At 46.3% G+C, this 18,450-nt stretch overlaps 1 pseudogene; it reads right to left on the bottom strand.

Moving 5' to 3' along the window:
• Positions 1 to 9,470: 9,470 nt before the first annotated feature.
• On the bottom strand, positions 9,471 to 11,050 carry LOC110742556 (annotated as a pseudogene).
• Positions 11,051 to 18,450: the final 7,400 nt, after the last annotated feature.

Below are 18,450 nucleotides of genomic sequence, written 5' to 3' on the forward strand. Positions count from 1 at the left end.
GCCACATTCGAGGAGTGGAGCAGAGAAAATACTCGTAAATCCATATCTGACGTGCTGGGTGCTGGGGCTCAGTGACACGAAGCAGGCGGTCAAACAGCCCACTGAGGACAGTGAGGTCATCTTGAGGCTGAGTCACTCAGATTGGCAGAGCAGTGTGTGCACAGAGGAAGTCAGTTTCCTTTGCACCAGACAGAGTGGGATTCGCAGGGTGGGCTTCAGGTTCGCCCTTTGATTCCCCAGGCTTCTGGTAGGAGGCTCAGGTTCCAACCTGGTTCCTTTCTCAGGATAGCTTTAGAGCTGAGGCATGTGGTGAGAAGAGGGGAGCAGGGGCACAGCAGCTGGGTTTGAACCTCCTCTCCCTCACTGAACTGCATGATCAGGACCACCAATTTGACCTTCAGTTTCCTTCCTTGCAAAATTACTCCTTTTCCATAAGTAGTAATTTTATATGGGCTTATCGTTCTCATAAGGCCTCCATGGGGTCAGGGATGAGAAAGCACAGGGCCTCGTATGAAACTGGCACATAAACATTAAAAAAAAAATTACCTCATCTTCAAATGTGACTCCCTTGGCTTTTTTGAGGAAATCACTCTGAGCAGGAGCGTGGAATGCAAAAGCAACTTAAGTAATTTTTTTCCAAAAATGGAAAATATCTTTTTTTTTTTCCCTCCATCTCACACTGTTGCCCAGGCTGGAGTGCGGTGGCGCGATCTCGGTTCACCACAATACAATCTCCGCCTTCCAGGTTCAAGCGATTCTCCTGCCTCAGCCTCCTGAGTAGCTGGGATTACAGGTGCCCGCCACCATGTCTGGCTAATTTTTGTATTTTTAGTAGAGACAAGGTTTCACCATGTTGGTCAGGCTGGTCTCGAATTCCTGACTTCAGGTGATCCGCCTGCCTCAGCCTCCCAAAGTGCTGGGATTACAGGCGTGAGCCACTGAGCCCAGCTGAAAATGTCTTTTAATTTAAAAAGTTACTTCATTCTGTCAATTCTAAGGTGCACATTTTTTTCACATTTCAACATCTCAAAAACGGAGACGTGTCTTTCTAACAGATGACACATTATAGCAGTTTGCTTTCAGGGAAGTACAGAAAATAATTGTCTTTCATTCAATGGCATCTTAGACTGAGGAAATGTGGTCAAAAATGGATATATGTTCATTGTGTAAAGTTTTTCTAATTTTTTTTTTTTTTTTTGGAGGCAAGGTCTCCCTCTATGGCCCAGGCTGTAGTGTAGTGGCCCGATCACAGCTCACTGAAATCTCAACTTCCCCAGCTCCAGCGATCCTCTCGCCTCAGCCTCCTGAGTAGCTGGGGCCACAGGTGCACATCGCCATGCTCAGCTAATTAAAAAAATTTTTTTTTGTAGAGACGAGGCCTGTGTTGTCCGGGCAGATCTTAAACTCCTGAGCTCAATTGATCCTCCCGCCTCAGCCTCCCAAAGTGTGGATTACAGGCGTAAGCCACGGCACCCAGCCCTGTATAAAGTTTAGACGCACAGAAGTATACATAATAAAGACTCCCTGAGTTCAGTTCTCCAGAGAATACCACCACCCTAGAGAAAGTCCACTTTGTGTGCAAGAGCATGCTTCTGTTTTTGTTCTAATTGCCCAGAAACTCAGACCAGTCACCCACACCTTCTCCTATTTCTGAGAGCCAAATTAATGCTCAGCTAAGGATAGCAACACATTATAAATTAGGATTTCATGATTAGGCACTTTCCCTACCCCCAGTCCACGTGGCTGGCACCTTTCCTCACTGCCCAGGCCTGTCTGGAGCGGCAGTGCAGTGCCCTGTGCTGACCAGAAGGTGTGGGGCTGAGGAATTCAATGGTTCAAGCCTTTACAAAAGCGTACGTGCAGTGCAGTTTGTAGTTTTATTATTTGCAGGTGACAAAAATCAGGGTGGTGTGGGGCCTGAAGGGTTTGGAAAGCTGGAAAGTACTGGGAAATTAGAAAGCTGTGTCTTGCTCAAGAACTGGTTTTGTTTCTTGTTTTTGAGATGGGCTCACTCTGTCACCTAGGCTGGAGTGCAGTGGTTCGATCACCGCTCACTGCAGCCTGAGACTCCTGGGTTTAAGTGATCCTCTTGCCTCTCAGCCTCCAGAGAAGTTGGGACTATAGGCGTGCACCACCATGCCTCGCTAAGTTTTTTAGTTTTTGTAGAGATTTCATTATCTTGCCCAGGCTGGTATCGAACTCCTGGCCTCCCACCTTGGCCTCACAAAGTGCTGGGATTACAGGAGCGAGCCACCACACCCAGGCTCAAGGGCAGTTTTTTTTTTTTTAAACCATCATACAATTTAGTAGAACCACCAGCAGCACCATGCTCAGCTCTATGCCAACTTAACCAAACCAGGAAGAAGGCGTACACTTGGCCCACAGGAGGTCAAGGGCTGTGTGAGCTTGTGCCGACTCTGCTGAATAGGTACTAGCTGTCAGGAGCAAAGTGTTGTGAAGGATTCTGAGATCCACGTCTTTTCAAGAAGACGAGGTCAATTACTTGTCCAAGGTCATTTGAACCAATCTGGAATGCAGTCGTCTATTGTCAAGCAAATCCAGGGCTCTTTCCCCCATGTCATGTGGTGGCCTTCCGAGGGCCACCCCCATCAGCAACATTTAAAACTCTTCTTTGCCCTGAGTCTACCTCTGTGGCTTCATGTGGATCGCAACTTCAGCAGGAGACTGAGATGAGGGGAAGGGGAAGGAGGCGTGGAAACCCCAGCCTGAGGGACCTCTGGCTATGAATGAGGCTTCTGTCTGCCTGCGCTGTGCGTCTGGAATTTTGTATGAAAACAATGAACTGGAAGGAGGTGAAAGCATGTTCGCAAAAGCAAGGCCACCACAGGCCCCCTCCCTTGCTTATAAAAGACTTGCTTTGTTTCAGGCAAAGCAAAGGAGAAGCTAGGGATATGCTGAGATTTGGGGGCGCTCAGGTGTTTGAGGTTAACATGCCAATGACTAGGAGGAGGTGGCCATCAGAAAAATCAGCGGCCCAACCCGAACCTAAGGTTTCGGACTCCTAATCATCTTCACAGCCATGCTCATATTTGTGTAATGCTTCACAGTGTGCAGAATGCTTTCTTGGACATCTTCTCAACAGAGGGAGAGCTTAGGGCGGGACGAAGAGCACCGATTCATGCAGCCTTCTGTCTTGCTGTCTGGGTGACTGTGGTGTGCCTGGCACTGCGGATGCTGTGCTTTGTTCATCACTGTCCTCATCCTTAGAGTCTGATGGATGGGCACAAGTCCTGGCCTCCCTGCCTGCCAGCTTCAGGACCTTGCACAAGTTAATCGTTGTACCAGCTGCAAAAGGGAGAATGCCAGTGGCTGCCTGGCAGGGTGGCTGTGAGGATTAAAGGGGCTTTGAGGGTGAGAGGCCTGGCTGATGACAAGGCCTTAATCGATGGTGGCTATTAGCTGTCATGGCCAGTGAGATGCAAACAGTAAGGCTGGGCACAGTATGGTCTAGCCTGGAAGCATCGGGCTGTGCCTGGATGTCATTCCCACCTAGAAAAACGGTGTGGTGGTGGGCAGCGGGGGGGTCGGGGGAGTTACTGCATCGTGTCAGGCAGGCTGTGGACTCCTGGTGGGAGGGGCCCACAGGGCTGGGGAATGCTGGTCAATAGTCCAAGGAGCTGTGCGGCTTTCCACTTTAACCACAATATACAAGTACTGACATGGAATGAGGGTCAGATTGTATCATTCATCTCCTCCATCCCTCCCCTAGGCCCCCATCTCACTCAGAGGAATAGCTACAATCCTCAGAATGACCTGCAAGGTCCTACACAATTGGGTCCCCACTATCTCCCTGACCTCTGCTCCTCCGGTTCTCTTTCTACCTCTCTCTGCTGGCCACAAGGGCCTCCTTGATCATCCTCAAATATGCCAAGCATGCTGTGGTCTCGGGGCCCCTGCACATGCTGTTCCCACTGCCAGATATGTTCTTCCCCAGATATTTATTATATAGTTCCCTCATTCCCTTCAGACTTCGCTCAAATGCCACTTTTTCAAAGAGGCCTTCTTTGACTACTTTATATAAAATACCAACCCGCTGATGGTGGTCCCTATCCACCACACATGCTGAATCTCCCCCAGAGCACTTATCAACCTATGACATATTTAATTTAATTAATTAACTTTGAGATGGAGGCTTGCTCTGTCACCCAGGCTGGAGTACAGTGGTGCAATCTCGGCTCACTGCAACCTCCACCTCCCGGGTTCAGTGATCCTCCTGACTCAGCTTCCCGAGTAGCTGGGACTACAGGCACGCAACATGCCCGGCTAATTTTTGTATTTTTAGCAGAGATGGGGTTTCGCCATGTTGTCCAGGCTGGTCTCGAACTCTTGACCTCAAGTGATCCACCCACCTCAGCCTCCCAAAGTGCTGGGATTACACGTGTGAGCCACTGTGCCTGGCCCTGTGACATATTTTATAACATATACAAGCTTGTTATCTGTCTCTTTCTCCACTAGAAATGTAAGTTCCATGAGGGCAAGGATTTTGTTTGTTTAAGTGTTAGGACTTAGCACTGTGTTTGGCATATGCAACAGGTTCTCAAAAAATATTACTGAATGAATCAATTCCTGTTGAGAGAAAACAGCAGGCTGCTATACAGTGGTGTGGTGTGAGTCCTTTTTCATCACCTAGAACTAATATTTGTTAGCAACTGCTTCATGTAAGTATTGACTAAACCCTTTACATGCATTAGCTTATTTAAGCAGGTACTATTATTATTATTATTTTTAGATGGAGTCTCATTCTGTTGCTCAGGTTGGAATGCGATGGCACAATCTCAGCTCACTGCAACCTTCACCTCCCGGGTTCAAGCGATTTTCCTGTCTCAGCCTCCTGAGTAGCTGGATTACAGGTGCCTGCCACCACACCTGGCTAATTTTTGTATTTTTAGTAGAGATGGGGTTTCACCATGTTGGTCAGGCTGGTCTCGAACTCCTGACCTCGTGATCTACCCACCTCAGCCTCCCGAAGTGCTAGGATTACAGGCGTGACCCAACGCGCCCGGCCCAGGTACTATTATTATCTTGTGTTTGTTTGTTTGTTTGTTTATTTTAGAGGGAGTCTTACTCTGTTGCCCAGGCTGGAGTGCAATGGCGCAATCTCGGATCACTGCAACCCCACCTCCTGGATTCAAGCGATTCTTCTGCCTCAGCCTCTGGAGTAGCTGGGATTACAGGCACACACCACCACGCCTGGCTAATTTTTGTATTTTTAGTAGAGATGGGGTTTCACCATGTAAGCCAAGATGGTCTCGATCTCCCGACCTCATGATCCACCCGTCTTGGCCTCCCAAAGTGCTGGGATTACAGGCCTGAGCCACCACACTCAGCCTATTTTTTATTTTTTGAGACAGAGTCTCACTCTGTTGCCCAGGCTGGACTGCAGTGATGCAATCTTGGCTCACTGTAACCTCTGCTTCCTGGGTTCAAGTGATTCTTCTGCTTCAGCCTTCTGAGTAGCTGGGATGACAGGTGCCTGCCACCATGCCTGGCTAATTTTTTTTTCTTTTTACTTTTTAAATTTTTTTGAGCCAGAGTCTTGCTCTGTTGCCCAGACTGGAGTGCAGTGGCGCGATCTCGATACACTGCAACCTCCGCCTCCTGGGTTCAAGTGATTCTCCTGCCTCAGCCTCTCGAGTAGCTGGGATTACAGGCATGAACCATGTCCGGCTAATTTTTGTATTTTTAGTAGAGACGAGGTTTCACCATGTTGGCCAGGCTGGTCTTGAACTCCTGACTTCAGGTGATCCACCTGCCTTGGCCTCCCAAAAGTGCTGGGATTATAGGCGTGAGCCACCACACTCGGCTGCCTGGCAAATTTTTGTATTTTTTGGTAGAGACAGAATTTCACCATGTTGGCCAGGCTGGTCTCAAACTCCTGACCCCAAGTGATCGGCCTCCCAGAGTGCTGGGATTACAGGTGTAAGCCACTGTGCCCAGCCTTATCTTGTTTTATTGAAGAGGAAACTGGATCTCAAAGAAGTTAGTTATCTTACTTCAGTTAGTAATGACACAGCCAGCACTGTGTCTAGTCCTGATGACCTGAGTGTGGGCTCTTAGCCATCACACAATGTTCATTCCTGATGGAATCTGAAAGGGTGGATACCAAAACTATAGTAAGTTGACAGGTGATCTGTATCCCTTCTTCACATTTTTCTATACTTACGTTTTTTCCCCAAGAAGCATGTATTAACTCTATATTAGGAAAAAAAGTTGTTCCACCTGTCCATCTATCCACTAGGCATAACCAAAAAAGTGGGGACTTTTTTTTTTTTTTTTTTTTTTTTGAGATGGAGTCTCGCTCTGTCGCCCGGGCTGGAGTGCAGTGGCCGGATCTCAGCTCACTGCAAGCTCCGCCTCCCGGGTTCACGCCATTCTCCTGCCTCAGCCTCCCGAGTAGCTGGGACTACAGACACCCGCCACCTCGCCCGGCTAGTTTTTTGTATTTCTTAATAGAGACGGGGTTTCACCATGTTAGCCAGGATGGTCTCGATCTCCTGACCTCGTGATCCGCCCGTCTCGGCCTCCCAAAGTGCTGGGATTACAGGCTTGAGCCACCGCGCCCGGCCAAAAGTGGGGACTTAATTGAGGAAGGTTGCCCACAGCTGTTTTGGGAGCCCTTGAATCCCAGAATCTCTCGGAACTTGGTTAAGAGCAGGAAGGTTTGGGGGACCCCTGGCACAGATGATGATGGCAGGAAGATGATGTCCAGGTAGGATGTTAGGATTGCGACTGTTAGTACAGGCAGCAAGGACTGAGATGGAAGACAAAGCTTCTCTGTAAGTGCAATGGTACAACTTCTTTTCCTTCTGGATTCTTGTATTGCACAGACCATAAAAATGCCTCAAGGTCTGAGGCTGGCTGGGTTAATTGATGCCACCGTTCCCAAAATGTGTTTGGCTTTGGACCTGTGACAACAATCACATTTTCATCCAGAAACAACAAGCAGACTTTTCTAAGATGGCCCAGCCTTACACTTCTCAGAGTGGGTTTCTGTCCCTGCAGGGTCTAGTTAGGAGGAGATGCTGTGACAACTTCTTGACTAATTCCTTCAGATCCGTAAGATCCCTGTCCCCCCAACCCTCCAGTTGCCAGTAAACACTATATTAGGGCAAGAAACCAGCACTCCGGGTACAAAGTAAAAACCCAAGAGGATATCCTTCTTCCACGGAAATACACACTAAAGTGTGTAGGCGCAAAGGGACAAAATGAATGTGTTGACATTCTCAAACAGTTCAGAAAAAAAATGCACCTGTGTGTACACACACACACATACACACACAGAAAACAAACGAGGTGAGGTGTAAACTGGGAAATCTGGGTGAAGGGCAAATGTGAGTTCCTTGTGCTATTCTTGCAACTCTTCTGCAAATTTAAAATCATATCAAAATAAAAAGTTTCAAAAAAAAAAAAAAAGGATATGTATGCCGAATTAAGTAAAGTGCTCTGAGGAGAAGCTGAGCAAAGGATTCCTTTTCTTGTGCTAAATCAATGCGGGAACTTGAGAAAATTACGATCACTCCATTCTTCCCATGGTTCACTGTGGTCTCTCTTAAGCTTCCCGGTATGGAAAATATCCTGCTCGGAAGGGAGCTTTGATCAGAAAAATGCAATAAATGCCTGGAGCCAGAGATCTGAATCTTTGCAAGGGACTGTAGGAGATAACGCAGAAAGGGAAACTTGAGTACCTCCCCACGGGAAGGTCAAGGCAGGGTCAACATGGAGAAAATCTGAAAGCCTGCAGGACACGCTTTCCAAAGCAGTGGGGGGCTGGAGGGTGGCACAGGCAAGTAAGGCACAGCCCTGCTGTTAGGGGCTTATAGTTTAAAAGGAGAGAGAAATGACACCAGGCAACTGGGTCATCTGGGGTAGAAAATGCCCCAAATGGGGTAGAAAATGCTTAGGGTAAGAGGAGGGCCACAGAAGAAATCCTCCAGGGCCTGAGAGCAGGGAGAGGAATTTCTGACGTAGACTGGGATGAAGACGGAGAGGCAGATACAGAAATGCCCTGCACTGTAGCCTCACGATAAATTCTCTTTCTGCTTAAGCCAGCCAGCTGGCTCATCACAATCAAAAGTGTGAATCCTCCCCTGCAGTGGGGGCAGTTTTTGCACAGTACGGGTGCACACACAGCGGGCTCCCTCTTGCCTCAACCATTTCTTTCACCTGAAATGTCCTCTTTCTAATGTCCTTTCCAAATGCTGCTCTTCAACCAGGCCTAGCTCCAGCCAGCATGAAACCACTCATTCACACCAGACTTGTTCCCACCTTCCCCTTGCAGTGCCTTTCTGTTATATCCTCAATAAGCCCAAATCTTTCCGGTCCTTTGAGGCCTGCCTCCAATGTCTCATCCCCTTCCAGTTTCTCAGGCTGCTTTCTGAAGTCATTTAATTCCGAGTCAGTGCAAACCATTGATATAACTTGGTTGTTCAAACTTTTTTTTTTTTTTGAGACAGGGTCTCCTGTTGCCCAGGCTGGAGTGCAGTAGTGTGACCATGGCTCACTGCACCCTCGACCTCCCAGTCTCAAGTGATTCTCCTGCTTCAGCTGTCCAAGTAGCTGGGACTATTGGCATATGACACCACACCCAGCTCATTTAAATTTTTTTTGTACAGACAGGGTCTCATTATGTTGCCCAGGCTGATCTAGAACTTCTGGGCTCAAGCCATCCTCCTGCCTCAGCCTCCCAAAGTGCAAGATTACAGGTGTGAGTCACTGCACCCGGCCACATGGGAGACATTCTTGAAAGCCCTGAAGTCACTCGGCATGGAGGGCAAGCTTGTCACATAACAGGGACAGCTGAGGGAGCCAAGCTCATTGGGCCTTATGCCAGCTTGGAGAGGTCCATTGCAGAGGAGTCTCATAAAAGCAGGAGTTGAGTTCAGGGTAGCATGGCAATTAGAACTAGGACCAAGCAGCTATGAAACACTAGAAAACAGATTTAGGGAACACCTGACATTATGAAATGCTGCCACGCGTGGTGGCATGCTACTAGTTGCAATAGGGAGTCAGATGAAAGTGGGGAAGTTGTATAAAGATTTGCTTTGGCTTAGATCAGACGCTCCTAAATATCCAACCATTAGTGCAATCTCCAGTGGGCTAGGGTGACCTGAGGAAAATAAGGCCATAGCCTTAAATGTGGTCCATTTAAAGGACTTTTCCTTTCTTGATAATCGTCCATATGCAAAGGGCTCTGAAAATCAAGTTTTGTTTTGTTTTGTTTTGTTTTTTGGTTTGGTATAAAAACTCATTTTGCAGAAAACTCTGACCTGAACTGACATAGTTATTTATAGCCTTTACTTATTCCACTTAGTTGAATATTCACATGGTTCACTGGAAATTTTACATTTTACTATGAAGTGTTCTATTTGCCATATTAACCTTTCAAAAATGTAAATACCTTGCAATTCCAACAAACATCTGGCCTCCAGGGTTTCATAAGACACTGTGGATTAGGTGTATCCTAAAAACTAAAAAGCTGTTAGTTTTTATTTCATAATCATAAGCTTAACTCTGCAATCCAGTTAGGCATGGAAGGGAACAAGGAAAACATGGAACCCAAAGGGAACTGCAGTGAGAGCACAAAGATTCTAGGATACCGCGAGCAAATGGGGTGGAGGGTGCTCTCTTGAGCTACAGAAAGAATGGTCTGGTGGTTAAGGTAAAACACAAGTCAAACTTATTAGAGCTGTCCACAGTCAGCAACGGTGATCTTCTTGCCGGTCTTGCCATTCCCGGACCCAAAGCGCTCCATGGCCTCCACAATATTCATGCCTTCACCATGCCAAAGGCCACATGCTTGCCATCCAACCACTCAGTCTTGGCAGGGCACATGAAAAACTGGGAACCATTTGTGTTGGGTCCAGCATTTGCCATGGGCAAGATGCCAGGACCTGTATGCTTCAGGATGAAGTTCTCCTCATCAAATTTCTCCCCGTAGACGGACTTGTCACCAGTGCCATATGGCATGTGAAGTCACCACCCTGACATACAAAACCTGGAATAATTCTGTGAAATCAGGAACCCTTATACCCAAATCCTTTCTCTCCAGTGCTCAGAGCACGAAAGTTTTCTGCTGCCTTTGGAATCTTGTCTGCAAACAGCTCAAAGACGACGTGGCCCAAGGGCTCGCCGTTGACAGCAATGTTGAAGACCATAGTGGGGTTGACCATGGCTGGTAATACGGGGCTCCCAATGGCAGCAGCATCTGCAAAACTGGTGCATGCTATTTTGTAAGTATTGTAATGGCCTTTCTTTAATGAAATGATGAGTTAAGAGCAGTGTTTGGCATGCTTTTTACATTAAAAAGTGTTATAGCTTGGTGATATGGTTTGAATATTGCTTGTTTGTCCCACCAAGACTCATGGTGAAACCTGATCCCCAATGTGACAATGTTGGGAGGAGAAGCCTAGTGGGAGGTGTTTGGGTCATGGGGGTGGATCCTTCACGAATGGCTTGGTGCCTTTCTTGCCATAGTGATTGAGTTCTTGCTCTGAGGAGACTGGATTAGTTCTCACAGGAATAAATTAGTTCTGGGGAGAGTGGGTTGTTATGAAGCCAGGGCTGCCGTGGGTTTTGCCTCTCTTTGCAGGTGTCTGCTTTCCCTTTGACCTTCTCTGCCATGTTGTGACCTAGCATGTGGCCCTCACCAGAAGCGAGAATATACTGGCACCATGCTCCTTGGACTTTCCAGCCTGCAGAACTGTGAGCTAAATAAACCTCTTTTCTTTACAAATTACTCAGTCCCAGGTATTCTGTTAAAGCAATAAAAATGGACTAAGACACAGTAAAATAAAATATTTGGCAAGTCTAGCTCCAAAATTTCTGGAACAGTTTATTGGTCTGTGAAGTCCTCTAGTGCTTTATAATTCTAGGCTTAATTAGACCAGAGGTTGCCAGTTGGTAGCCCCGCTGACTAAACTGGGCCTGCAGGTATGTTTTGCTTGCCTCAGACAGGGCCTTCTTCCTCCTCTTTAATCTGGAAAGTGAAAATAAAGTCCAGTTTCCTGTTTCTTTTTCTTTTTTTTTTTTTGAGACAGACTCTCATTCTGTCAGCCAGGCTGGAGTGCAGTGATGTGATCTTGGCTCACTGTAACCTCTGGCTCCCGGGTTCAAGTGATTCTCCTGCCTTGGCCTCCCGAGCAGCTGGGATCACAGACACACACCACCATGCCTGGCTAATTTTTTATTTTTATTTTTATTTTTGTATTTTTAATGGAGATGGGGTTTCACCATGTTGGCCAGGCTGGTCTTGAACTCCTGACCTCAGGTGATTCGCCCACCTTGCCCTCTCGAAGTGCTGAGATTACAGGCGTGAGCCACTGTGCCCAGCCTGGTTTCCAGTTTCTCTTGAAAATTCAGAAGATGTTGGCAACAGACCTGCATGGCATACAATCAACTGGAGCCAAGAGGCAGGGCGGCCCCTTCTGCTTTCCAGCTGACCCCTTTCTGCTGGCTGGAACACCCAGTGTGCATCACTGCCACTGAACACAGGGCAAGAAAAGACTGCTTTTCTTAGGTGAGGACTGCTGACCATCAGCTCTATATAGGAATGGTGCCCTAGCAGGTAACTCCACACAAAATTAGGAGGCTGCTGCTGCTCTAGGGAAGGCCTGCCCAGAAACCAGCCTGCAGCAGACCCAGGGTACAAGGAGACTAGGAGGTCAAGAACAACTTGTTTGACTCAGTGGGCTCCTTAGCTGATGACAAAGAATTTGCTTGATTAGGAATTCCTGCTGGGTGCGGTAGCTCATGCCTGTGATCCCAGGACTTAAGGAGGCCAAGTGGGGAAGATTTCTTCAGCCCAGGAGTTTGAGAGTGTCAGTTTCCTTTGCATGTCATGTTGGAGCTTAAAAAGTTTTGGGCCAGGCACGGTGGCTCATGTTTGTAATGCCAGTACTTTAGAAGGCAAAAGCAGGAGGATCACTTGAGCCCAGGAGTTCAAGACCAGCCTGGACAACACGGCAAAACCCCATCTCTACCAAAAAAAAAAAAAAAAAAGCCAGTTCCGGTGGTGTGTGCCCATCTATCTGGGAGGCTGAGGTGGGAGAATCACCTGAGCCTGGGAGGCCAAAGCTGCAGTAAGCCGTGATCACGCCACTGTACTCCAGCCTGGGCGACAGAGTGAGCATTAGCTAGTTCAATGCTGAGGAGCTGGAATGAGAATGGGTATCTATGTCCAGTCCTTGACTTCAATAAAAATGCTACCAAATTCATCCCATTAAGTGTGATGATTGCTGTACATTTTAAAAACACTTAAACTATTGTAGGAAATTTCAAACATAAGTCAAAGCATAACAAATAATATAATAAACTCCCATTTGCCCTTCCCAGCTTTGACAAATGGTGTTATTTTTTTCCATCTACTTGGGATACCTGTGGTGTTTTTCTTTCTTTGTTTTCAGAGATAGGGATTGCTCTGTTGCCCAGGCTGGAGTGCAGCGGCACCATCACAGCTCACTTGCAGTCTTGATATCCTGGGCTCAAGGGATCTCCTCATCTCAGCCTCCTGAGTAGCTCGGACTACAGGTGTGTACCACCACACTTGACTAATTTTTTAAATTTTAGTTTTGTAGACAGGGTCTTGCTATGTTGCCTAGGCTGGTCTTGAACCCCTGGCCTCAAGGGATCCTCCCATCTTGGCCCCTACTTAGGATACTTTTGAAAAGAAGATATTAAAGACTCCCTATATGATGCTTTAAGCATGCTTATATAGCATGCTTTCTTTTTTTTTTTTTTAAGAGAGCATTTTAGAGCAGTTTTAGGTTCAAAGCAACACTATGTAGAGCCAGCATGCATTTAAAAAGAACCCTGGCTGGGCATGGTGGCTCAGGCCTGAAATCCCAGCAATTTGAGAGGCTGAAGCAGGAGGATTGCTTGAGTTCAGGAGTTTGGGACCAGCCTGGGCAACATAGGGAGACCCAGTCTCTACAGAAAATAAAATTTTAAAAAATGAGCTGGGCATGGTGGCACACACTTGCAGTCTCAGCTTCTCAGGAGGCTGAGACAAAGATTGCTTGAGCCTAGGAGTTTGAGGCTGCAGCGAGCTATGGTCGTGTCATTGCACTTCAGCCTAGGTGACAGAGACCACCTCCAAATAAATAGCCCTGACAGAAATCCCTAGTCTTTGTATTTTTCAATAATTTATTATTAATCTTATGGACAATGACTTTGGTAACTCTCTAGGATTTTCATTTGATTATTGGAAAGCTCAGAGCCAATATGTGCAAAGTGGCATGGGGTAATTTTTCCTCCTCAGTCTTGGCCCAATTTTATTTTACTTATTTGGCTCAATTTTATATCCTCTTATTTTACTTTCTTCTCTCCCCCCATCCCCCGATTTAAGCCATGATATTCTGTATGTCATCTAACAGGGTCTCCTTATGTTGCCCAGGCTGGAGTGCAGTGGCATGATCTTGGCTCACTGCAGCCTCAACCTCCTGAGCTCAAGTGATCCTCTTACCTCAGTCTCCCAAGTAGCTGGGACCATGGGTGTGTACCACCACGCCTGGCTAATTTTAAAATTTTTTGTGGAGATGGACTCTTGCTATGTTGCCCAGGCTGGTTTTGAACTCAGAGGTTCAGTTATCCTCCTGCCTCAGCCTCCCAAAGTGTTGGGATTACAAGCATGAGCCACTGTGCCCAGCCTATTCCACATTTTATATATCTGTGTAGGCCACCTTAAAGCCTTACTGAAACAAAGCAGGCATAAATAAATGCTTATTCAGTAGATCTTTCTATCTACTAATTGGTGAAAACTAGGTTTAGCTTTTCTGATTAAGTGTATGCTTTAAGTAAGTCTAAAATTTGGTAAGAAATAAGGTCCTTTTCTGCAGTCAAATTTACATTTGTAGTAACAGTGTTTATTGCCACTAAGTGATTTTATTCCAGACCAGAGAGCACACCATCATACTATCTATGAATGGCCACTGTTAGCAACCAGAAAGTATTGATTCAAGTCCACCTTCAGACTGGGGTTCTACTCCCTTTCTGCAACAAATACTTATTAAATATCTAAAATGTACTAGGCCAGGCATGGTGGCTCACAATTGTAATCCCAGTACTTTGTGAGGCCGAGGCAGGTGGATCACCTGAAGTCAGGAGTTCGAGACCAGCTTGGCCAACATGGTGAAACTCCATCTCTACTAAAAATACAAAAAATTAGCCAGGCGTGGTGGCACATGCCTGTAATGCCAGCTACTCAGAAGGCTGAGGCGCAAGAATCGCTTGAAGTCGGGAGGTGGAGGTTGCAGTGAACCAAGACATCACCATTGCACTCCAGCCGGAGCAACAAGAGCGAGACTCTGTCTCATTAATAATAAATAAATAAATAAGTAAATAAATAAATGTTCTAGGAACTGTACTAGGTTTCAGTTATACCAAAGTGAGTAAAGACCCAGTATTTAGTTGCCCTCTGGGAACTCTGGGAACTTACTGTCTCATAGAGAAGACAGAGAAGCAACCAACAATTACAGCCTAGGGAAGGAGGGGTAAGCTATGAGGAGAGGTGCACCTAGCCCAGTGCCCAGTAAAAACTCTCCGGCCAGGAACAGTGGCTCACGCCTGTAATCCCAGCACTTCGGAAGGCTGAGGTAGAAGGATTGCTTGAACCCAGGAGTTTGAGACTAGCCTGAGCAACACAGGGAGCCCTATCTCTACAAAAAAATACAAAAATTAGCTGGGCATGGTGGCACGTGCCTGTAGTTCCAGCAACTCGGGAGGCTGAGATGGGAGGACTGCTTGAGCCTGGGAGGTCAAGGCTGCAGTGAGCCATGATTATACCACCACACTCCAGCCTGGGTGACAGAGTGAGACCCAGTCTCAAAAATCAAAATAAAACAAAACAAAAACAAAAAAAGGAAAGAAGACCAAAAAAACCAAAAACAAAACAAAACAAAAAAACCCTGTCCTTATAGCTTTTTTTTTTTGAGACGGAGTTTCACTCTGTCACCCAGGCTGGAGTGCAATGGTGCAATCCTGGCTCACTGAAACCTCTGCCTCTCAGGTTCAAGCCATTGTCCTGCCTCAGCCCTGAGTAGCTGGGATTACAGGCCTATAGCTTTTCAAATAGTGGTTGACACAGTTTTAAGAAAATTATTTACTTTGATCAATTTTGAAAACAATTCTAAATTTAAATTGTGAGTATGACAGTAATCCTAAGAGGTCTCTTGTTTTGGACTTTTTAGAACTTTAAATTCAATATTAATGATTTACTGATATTGGGGAATCAATAGATTGGGGAAAGATCTAATTCTTTTGTTTTTTTTTGTTTTTTGAGATGGAGTCTCACTCTGTTGCCCAGGCTGGAGTGCAGTGGCACGATCTTGGCTCACTGCAACCTCTGCCTCTTGGGTTCAAGTGACTCTCCTGTCTCAGCCTCCTGAGTAGCTGGGATTACAGGCACATGCCACCATGCCCGGCTGATTTTTTGTATTTTTAGTAGAGACAGGGTTAGCCAGGATGGTCTCAATCTCCTGACCTCGTGATCCACCCGCCTCAGCCTCCCAAAGTGTTGGGATTACAGGCGTGAGCCACTGCACCTGGCCAGGATGTAATTTATAGAAGTCATTTAGTTTGTCTGTTTTGATACACTTAATTAAAAGAAGCTTATGAACAATTCAAAAATTTCCTAGTGGGAAATTAGGTGAAGAACCAGTCTGTAACCTGGCTCTCTTCTGCTGCCTGTTAGTATCCATGCTCTTGGTTATTACCTTCCTCACTATATCAGAGTTAGTTCGTGTGACCAATAGAATTTTGCAGTGATGGTATATCACTTCAGAGATTAGGTTATGAAAAATATGGTGGCATCCATCCCTCTGCCTTTCTCTTGAATCACTTGCTCTGAGGGAAGCCAGCTGCTTTATCTGAGCAGCCTTATGGTGAGGCCCACGTGGTGAGGAACTAAAGATTCCAGTTAACAGCACCTGAATGAGCAAAGAAAATCTTCCAGGCCCAGTCTATAGCTTGACAGCAACTGCAGGAGAGACCTCGACCTAGAACCACTCAGCTAAGCTGCTCCTAGATTCCTGACCCTTAGAAACTGTGTAAGATACTAAATATTTGTGTGTTTTTTATTTATTTATTTATTTTTAGATGGAGTCTTGCTCTTGTTGCTCAGGCTGGAGTGCAATGGTGTCATCTCAGCAACCTCCATCTCCCGGGTTCAAGTGATTCTCCTGCCTCAGCCTCCCAAGTAGCTGGAATTACAGGCACCTACCACCATGCCCAGCTAATTTTTGTATTTTCAGACAGGGTTTCACCATGTTGACCAGGCTGGTCTTGATCTCCTGACCTCAGGTGATCTACCTGGAATTACAGGTAGCTGGAATTACAGGCACCCACCACCATGCCCAGCTAATTTCTGTATTTTTAGACAGGGTTTCACCTTGTTGACCAGGTTGGTCTTGAACTCCTGACCTCAGGTGATCTACCCACCTCGGCCTCCCAAAGTGCTGGAATTACAGGCATGAGCCACCACCCCCAGCCTATTTGCTGTTTTAAACTGCTAAAGTTGGCTCAAGCCTGTAATCCCAGCACTTTGGGAGGCCGAGGCGGGCGGATCACAAGGTCAGGAGATCGAGACCACAGTGAAACCCCGTCTCTACTAAAAATACAAAAAATTAGCCGGGCGCGGTGGTGGGCGCCTGTAGTCCCAGCTACTCAGGAGGCTGAGGCAGGAGAATGGCGTGAACCCGGGAAGCGGAGCTTGCAGTGAGCCGAGATCGCGCCACTGCACTCCAGCCTGGGCGACAGCGCGAGACTCCGTCTCAAAAAAAAAAAAAAAAAAAAAAAAAAAAACTGCTAAAGTTTTGGGGGTAATCTGTTACATAGCAATGGGTAACTTTTTTTTTATTTAAAAAATTATTTTAGAGACCCTGTGCAAGCATAGCTCACTGCAGTCTTGAACTCCTGGACTCAAGTGATCCTCCTGCCTTAACCTTCTGAGGAGCTGAGACTACAGGCATGTGCCACTACACCTGGCTACTTTACTTTTAATTTTTTTAGAGATGGAGGTCTCACTATGTTGCCCAGGCTGGTCTCAAACTCCTGGGCTAAAGCGACCCTCCCACTTCGGCCTCCAGAGTTGCTGGGATTTTGACGACTTTGCTATAACATGAGGCCAGAAAAATAAATGTGTTTTATTTTATTATTATTTTTTGAGATGGAATCTTGCTCTGTCGCCCAGCCTGGAGTGCAGTGGCGAGATCTCAGTTCACTGCAACCTCCGCCTCCTGGGTTCAAGCAATTCTCCTGCCTCAGTCTCCCGAGTAGCTGGAATTACACCATGTGCCACTACATCTGGCTAATTTTTTTTTTTTTTTTTTTTTTTGAGACAGAGTCTCGCTCTGTCGCCCAGGCTGGAGTGCAGTGGCGCGATCTCGGCTCACTGCAAGCTCCGCCTCCCGGGTTCACGCCATTCTCCTGCCTCAGCCTCCCGAGTAGCTGGGACTACAGGCGCCCACAACCGCGCCCGGCTAATTTTTTGTATTTTTAGTAGAGACGGAGTTTCACCGTGGTCTCGATCTCCTGACCTTGTGATCCGCCCGCCTCGGCCTCCCAAAGTGCTGGGATTACAGGCGTGAGCCACCGCGCCCGGCCTTTTTTTAAAGAACGATTTTTTTTTTTTTTAGTAGAGATGAGGTTTCGCCATGTTGGCCAGTCTGGTCTCGAATTCCTGACCTCAGGTGATTCACCTGCCTCGGCCTCTTAAAGTGCTGGAATTACAGGTGTGAGCCGCTGTGCCTGGCCAATAAGTGTATTTTAGGTATTCAAAGACAGATGACCTAGGCACAAGGTTCTATTTATTACAGGTGATATCACAGTACTTACTCATCTTCATTGATAAAAAGGGCTATATGTGCACATAGCACATATGTATTTACCACCTAATTTTGGCAAAAGCATTTAAAATATAGAATTTTATTTGCCAACATTGCGTGACTGAATAAACTCTTGCGGATTTTAAAAAAATGTGATTAGGGACATAAACTGCTAAATTAGAATGCTCAACTTTAAAACTATCCCAAATTTACTGCATAGAAGAAAATGTAATGAGCTCTATAAACACTATTTAAAGAAAATAAGGCCTTGCATGGTAGTTCATGCCTATAATCTCAGTACTTTGGCAGGGGGAAGCAGGAGGATCGCTTGAGGCCAGGAGTTCAGGACCAGCCTGATCAACAGAACTAGACCCAGTCTCTAAAAATAAAAAATAAAACAAAAATTTGGTTTAAGATATTCAAAACACATTAACTCTTTGAAGATTAGTTATGAAGTGCAGGAGGAGGGGTAATGGGGGAGGCTAAATAAGCATGGGCTAATTATCTCAGAGCAAGTTTTCAATGCAAAACAAAATGACGTAACTATGCAAAGATTACACAGTGAAGTAATTTATGGCAGAAGTCTGAGATTCAAAAAGTTGAAATGGTTGGG

This window comes from Papio anubis, chromosome 2, assembly GCF_008728515.1.
Source record: "Papio anubis isolate 15944 chromosome 2, Panubis1.0, whole genome shotgun sequence".
NCBI lineage: Eukaryota > Metazoa > Chordata > Mammalia > Primates > Cercopithecidae > Papio > Papio anubis.